This window comes from Odontomachus brunneus, unplaced genomic scaffold (assembly GCF_010583005.1).
Source record: "Odontomachus brunneus isolate Ranch 3 - 2012 unplaced genomic scaffold, Obru_v1 Obru_scaffold_067, whole genome shotgun sequence".
Taxonomy (NCBI): Eukaryota; Metazoa; Arthropoda; class Insecta; order Hymenoptera; family Formicidae; genus Odontomachus; species Odontomachus brunneus.
Window position 1 is genome coordinate 943,371 of NW_022639517.1, and position 6,978 is coordinate 950,348.

General features: G+C 31.1%; 1 long non-coding RNA gene across 1 annotated transcript; it reads right to left on the reverse strand.

Moving 5' to 3' along the window:
- Nucleotides 1–4,813: 4,813 nt before the first annotated feature.
- On the reverse strand, nt 4,814–6,414 carry LOC116846709. The gene is made up of 4 exons (XR_004378591.1): nt 6,245–6,414; nt 5,473–5,638; nt 5,299–5,379; nt 4,814–5,073 (listed from the first exon to the last, which is right to left on the reverse strand). It is a non-coding gene; the product is annotated as an uncharacterized LOC116846709 (long non-coding RNA).
- Between the last annotated feature and the right edge of the window lie 564 nt (nt 6,415–6,978).

Genomic DNA, 6,978 nt, shown 5'->3' on the forward strand with positions numbered 1-6,978 from the left:
GCAGTCCTAATCTCACATCATAAGTACTTAGCTACACTAGTGCAGTAGTGTAGTAGTGTAGTGCAGTAGTATAGATGAAAAGAGCAAACTATGAGAGTGTTAGAGTGAAATAGTGTATATGTTTTTCTCCCTCGCAGGATTTAGCATAAACATGGCAGATGGGTCTCATGTCCAGTCTAGGGTGCGTTCAGATTCCTCATCCGGGTGCACTCTATTACTAGAATCACTATATGTGACATATACTATAGCACTTCTAGTAATAGAATACACCCGGGTGGGGAATATGAACGCAGCCCTAGAGATGCTCGATTCTAGGCAGCGATCATGTAACTTTTCCCCTAGGAAACGTAAAAAGTGAAAAGTTTCACATGAACTCGTGATCACGTAACACGGCGAAACGTGGAAACGTGAAACTTTTTACGTGAACTTGTTAGCCATGAAATGTGCTGGCGAAAAAGTGAAAATCTAGTGACATGATGAATACGAAATATATTATGCTACTGTTGTGATGAAATAGAGGAAACATAACAATCCTAAGGTTATAGCGATGTTTTTAAAGTTATATGTTCTACAGACGATGGATATAGCTGATTTGGCCAATATTGAAATCATATAGAAACCATGTTTAGTGATTTGTGCTTTTCACGCATATGCAGGATTCACACCGCGTCCGATGTCCGACGGGAGCGGTGCACTTGGACACGGTGCATTTGGACACAGCCAATCACAGCACCGTGTGATTAGAGACATTTGTAGGGTCCCTTGGAACAGCGACTTGTGATTGGACTGTGTCCAATTGCCCCGTGTCCAACTGATATACACCCCCGACGTACGACGTCCGATATCCAATAGGAGAACAGTTTTCCAATGGAGAATTGAATTCTATGTTAGAAAGCTGTTCTCCTATTGGATATCGGACGTCGTACATCGGATATCGGACGCGGTGTGAATCCTGCAATAGAGTTACTTGATTGCGTGAACAATGAAAAGGTTCACGTGAAATCGATAGAGCGAAAAGTGAAAAGTGAAAAGTTCCGCTCGAAGTTATGTAATCGCTGCCCTGAATCGATTCGATTCTTTCCCCAAAAATAGGCTTATTCGTGTTGTTTGCAATCTTCGTACTTTTCGTATTTAAAAGTAGACAGAAGTATATTGGAATGTTTCGAAGAAGCAAAAACGAGACAACCAACTCGATTGTTTCTTCCAAGCGTCTAATTAGGCGTCCATCTCTTTTTAAAAACGAAAAGTATGAAACATGCAAGCAGCTCGAACAACCCTTTTTCCCTAAATTTGTTAGGGAAAGAATTGAATCGATTAAGAATCGGACATCTCTAGTCCAGTCTCTCTTATAGTGTCTCTAGAACAAAGTATGTACTAATGTGTATATATGTCGGGTAGGGTTAGGATTATTTTTCAACATGCCCATACCTTAGTATTCGCTGATTCAAGACACGGCTCCATTCCAGAAGCTATACCTAGACATACCTTAGTATTTTTTAATAATAAATAATAAGATCTAAATAATAAAAAAGATATTGTCCACTTCATGTCGCAAATGCCAATCTTTTCTCAAGCCACAATGCTTATTAATTTTAATTGTCACTAGAAAACACTAGTTACACAGCTGACTACTAGCCCTCGAGTTGGACAGCAATCACGTAACTTCGAGCAGAATTTTTCACTTTTCACTATTCGCTCTATCGATTTCACGTGAACTTTTTCATTGTTGACGCAATCAAGTAACTCTATGCGTGAAAAGCACAAATCACTAAACATGGTTCCTATATGATTTCAATATCGGCCAAATCAGCTATATCCATCGGCTGTAGAACATATTAACTTTAAAAACATCGCTATAACCTTAGGATTGTTATGTTCCATGTATCTCATCACAGCAATAGCATAATATATTCCGCATTCATCATGTCACTAGATTTTCACTTTTTCGCCAGCACATTTGGCTGCATTCAGATTCCTCATCCAAGTGCACTCTACTACTAGAAACACTATAGTATATGTTACATATATTATACACTTCTAGTAGTGCACTCGGGTAGAGAATCTGAACGCACCCTTTCATGGCTAACAAGTTCACATGAAAAGTTTCACGTTTCCACGTTTCGCCGAGTTACGTGATCACGAGTTCACGAGAAACTTTTCACTTTTCACGTTTCCGCCCTAGGGGAAAAGTTACATGATCGCTGCCCTGAGCACGGATGTGTAGTGTTGGGTCGACGATTACGACAATTGGAATGCAACTTGTGTCGCCGTGTACATGAAAGTGTCTAGAAATATTGCAACTGGAAAGCACCCATCGTCAAAACGTTAGTATGCGTATTAAATTTGATGCGCACCCACAGATGTCTATATATATTAGATCGCTAAGGTTGCGTTCTTTTATCAGATGTAGCTGAATACATCTCGTGAATGCATCAAGATTGAACTTTTTAAGGTTACTAGCTAATGATGTACTGTCCCTAGAAAATAAATTTTCCTATTGGCTATTGGATCGTCGTATGTCCGTCGTCGGGTCCCAATCAGTAATGTATCAGTATTGCTTTTATAAAAATTGTGTGAGAAAGAAAGGCAATCTAATAATAATATCAAATTATATAAAAAATGTCATTAATTGAAATCGATTTAGTACATGGAACATGGCCAGTTATTAGAAGATAAAGAATCCTCAGAGTTAATTTCAGATGCTGTTATTAAAAACAAACCTTCAATAGCTCTCACATTTGCAGTATCGATCTACAATTCATTAATGAATTTTTCCATATTTTTTACTACAATTATCCCAACAAACACAAAATATTACTGTTATATAACATAGACGTAACACGTACTTTTGTTACTTCAATGTTATATAGCAGTTATGTCTTTGTTAAGATTGTAATATTTCGACTATATTTAATACACATTTTCGTACATTTATTGAATATATTACATCAATTACTACTGTTCTCTATCCTTTTCATCCATTAACCCAGACAGCACAAAATATTTATAAGATTTGAATATTTTATGAATATTTACCAAAATATTTCATAAATATATTTACAAATATATTTACAAAATATTTTTGTGACCTCAGATTCAATAGATGAAAAATATATATCTCATAAATATTATAAAAATATTTATTAAAATATATACATTTATATACATTTTTCTCTTTTCCTGAATTTTTTTTTAAATTTCCATTTTATTGCTTCACACGCTATTTAATTTAAAGTAAATTGTACTTTGAAAATTTGCTTACCATTGCTAAGATTCGAATTTCTTATTTGTTTATTAATTTAATAATTTTAAATAATTACATTTATTTCCGCACGGATTAATATTTTCTTATACGCAGATATAAACTGTCGACAAATTGGGTTATTGTTATACCCTCCACAAGATCTTATAGACCCAAAAAATAACTCCAAATGGTCTTGTGACATTTTATATACTGGTATGAACGATAGATTATATTTATCAATAGATATTTTATAAATACTAAGTAAACTTTTCATAGAGATTAACAAACATAAAAATCCAGTCTTTCGGTTACAATTTAAAATTAAAGTTCACAATTTTTCAACTTTGTTATACAATCGGTTAAACTTTCAAAAAATTGTTCAACTTTTTCAACATTTTTTTCACACAGTGCTTGTTTAAAATCAAAATCTGATATCTTTCTAGAATTTAATATATCAAATGCATTATTCATAATAGAAATAAATCTGATCATGGGACCAGCATTTTTAAAATCCTCTAATTTTAATTGTTCAGCACAAAATATTAAAGCTTCTGCTACAGAGTTACTTAATAATTGCGTAGCTAGCTTGACCTTCATTTTTTGTTAAAAAAAATCTATGTGACGTTTAGTAATTTTATTACACAAATGTAATCCTTCTTTTTCTTGCAGTTCATTTAACTTTTGAAGGTATTTAAAATTAATTTCTTGATTTTGGTCATCAAAAAAATTTTTTTTTCTCCAAAAGTATTACGAATTAATTTAATAATATGTGCCGGATCTGGAAATATGAATAAAGGATTATCATTTCTTGTTTTAGTTTGTAAAACAAGCACTGTTTTTTTTTCATTTTGATTTCTTAAACATGTTTTAAAATCAAATTTACAACCAAGAATTTTCGCCACATTAAATTTGTTGGACAACAGTCAAACGTAATATTTGTGATAGTAATTCGACAATCTTTCAATAATTGTAAACAATTATTAATTAAATCAGCTTTTTTGTTGCTATTTAAGCTATCTATAAAAAAGTATGCTAATGGAAGTTTCCATAATTCATTAATAGCAACGATCATGAAAACAAGAACTTGTTTGGCATAACCAATATTTTCATCACTAATATTATTTCCAACACTAACTAGTCCATATACTTTATCATTCACCCATTCTACGTAATGTCTTATACTCATTTCATCAAATACGAGAGAACAAAAATATTTTTTTCTACATTCTTATATCTTTTTTTTTAATATTTCGAAAGATTCTGAAGTAAAGCCTGGTTCACCATTAATAGTTTTATACCATTTCGTTAAAGTTTTATAATGAGGTAATGCACCATTTAAAATGTTTCTGACGTAATTATATGCTCTTGGTGAAAAATAGTGAAGAGCAAATTTTCGAATATCTTCTTCATATTTTTTTTTGCATTTCTTATTCTTATATGAAGCTCTTTTAAATATATTTAAAAATAAATTTCTATTACTACCAAAACAATTTAGCAACACTTCTTTAGCATTATAAGTAATTATACTATTTCTTTGCAATTTTGAGAAAACAGATGTTAAATTTTCAATTCGACGTTTCTGTCGATATGTCACTTTTTGTAATTTTGTTATTTGTTTTCTCAGTAACTTTTCATTTGTAGCCATTCTCATAATTTTTCTTTTTAGATAACTTTCTTGGAGTATCATCTGGCTCTGGATAATAAGACCAAGAAGACTCATTCTTCTCTTTACTTGAAGTATTAGGAAGATTATTTGCTTGCTATTACACTGATTGCAACATTTCATTAGAAGTTAATGGCTCTTCATTCATATTAATAGTATTTACTTCCTGAAATAAATATCTTATTAGTTTTTGAGTAATTTATGTTCTTATAAGACATTTTATATATAATATACAATATATATATATATATATATATATATATATATATATATATATATGTTATTCATTTACTTTAAAATCTAATTTCCAACTTAAAATAAATTAAAATAAAAAAAAAACTGATTATGAATGTTATACATATAGGTGCTTTATATCGTATATAAAACTTACCATTACTTGTAGTACATAAGTTTCAATAATAGGTTTTTCGGAAAGCATAGTTATTTTGTGTGCTCTTTTCTGTTTTTGTATCTATAAAACATATATATTCATTAATGAATTAGTTCATATTATAATAGATAACATATTATGAATATCTATTATAATTACAATATATGTGCTTACATATCTGTTTGAATCTTTCAAACTTAATAGTAGAAACAACCATACTAATTAATTTAGTGATTTTTCCGGATCTGTCGAAGCAGTTAGGACTAAAGTGCTCAGAGCATAATTTGCTGTTTGGTAGTGGCTGCCAATTTGGCATATTCATAAAATCAATCCATTTTTGCTGTTGTAATGGATGTTTTGGGAAATTACATTAAATAACATTAATTATAATTAAATCATTAATAATTAACATTTATATTTTAATTTATATTAAAATGCATTATATATAATTTTTTAGATATAGAATGAATGGTAGCTTCAGTATAATACAATGGCCAAAAATTGAGGCCGAAACGTATGGAATAAAGTTAATATTGTAAAAAACCGATTGCATTAATATCATGCATTGGGCTTTAAAGAGCTACCTCAAAGATTACCATTCATTTTATATCTAAAAATTAAAAAAAAAGCCGAGAACATATAGTTCCATTGTGTCAATTTCGATTATACATATATACTATTTTATATATATACATATATATTATGTGATAACATTTTACATATCCCATTTTACATAATAATACTACATTTCAGCAAAATGTTTATTTTACAAGTATTTGAAATTATCTGTGCTGAAATTAGATTATTCCTCTAAATTTAAAAGAATAATCCAACTTTAACTTAGACAACTTAAAACAACTGCTGAACATTTATTATACATAAGATACAACAAAGTTAACCTACAAATTATGCTTTTAATTTTAAATAGAATATGTTATATACTTACGTATGAAATGTTTTCACACGTCCTTTTGTTTTTGCAAAACCACATAAACAACAACTAACCATTTTATACTTATTTAACAATTAAAATGTAAAATATTCTATAATCTGTCACTCTCAATAGGTCTGTTCTTTTTCATTAGTCTCTGCTTCTGTTCTGTTCTGTAATGGCTCCGGGGAAAAAGGTTATCCCCATACGCCATTCTCCAATCCTTGAGTGCGTTCAGATTCCTCATCCGGGTGCACTCTATTACTAGAAACACTATAGTATATGTGACATATACTATAGCACTTCTAGTAATAGAATACACCCGGGTGGGGAATCTGAACGCAGCCCTTAAGGGTGCGTTCAGATTCCCTACCCGGGTGCACTCTATTACTAGAAACACTATAGTATATGTTACATATACTATAGCACTTCTAGTATTAGAATGCACCCGGGTAGGGAATCTGAACGTACCCTAAATGAGATGTATTAAGGCCATCACACACAAAATTACATAGACGCATATGCATAGCATAAGATAGTATGGACCAATGAGCATCGAATATTAAGGGCCATCACACACAAAATTACATAGACGCATATGCATAGCATAAGATCATATGGACATTCAATGAGCATTGAATATTAAGTGGCCATATTGATGATTGATACTTAATATTCGATGCTTATTGGTCCATACTATCTTATGCTATGCATATGCGTCTATGTAATTTTGTGTGTGATGGCCTTAA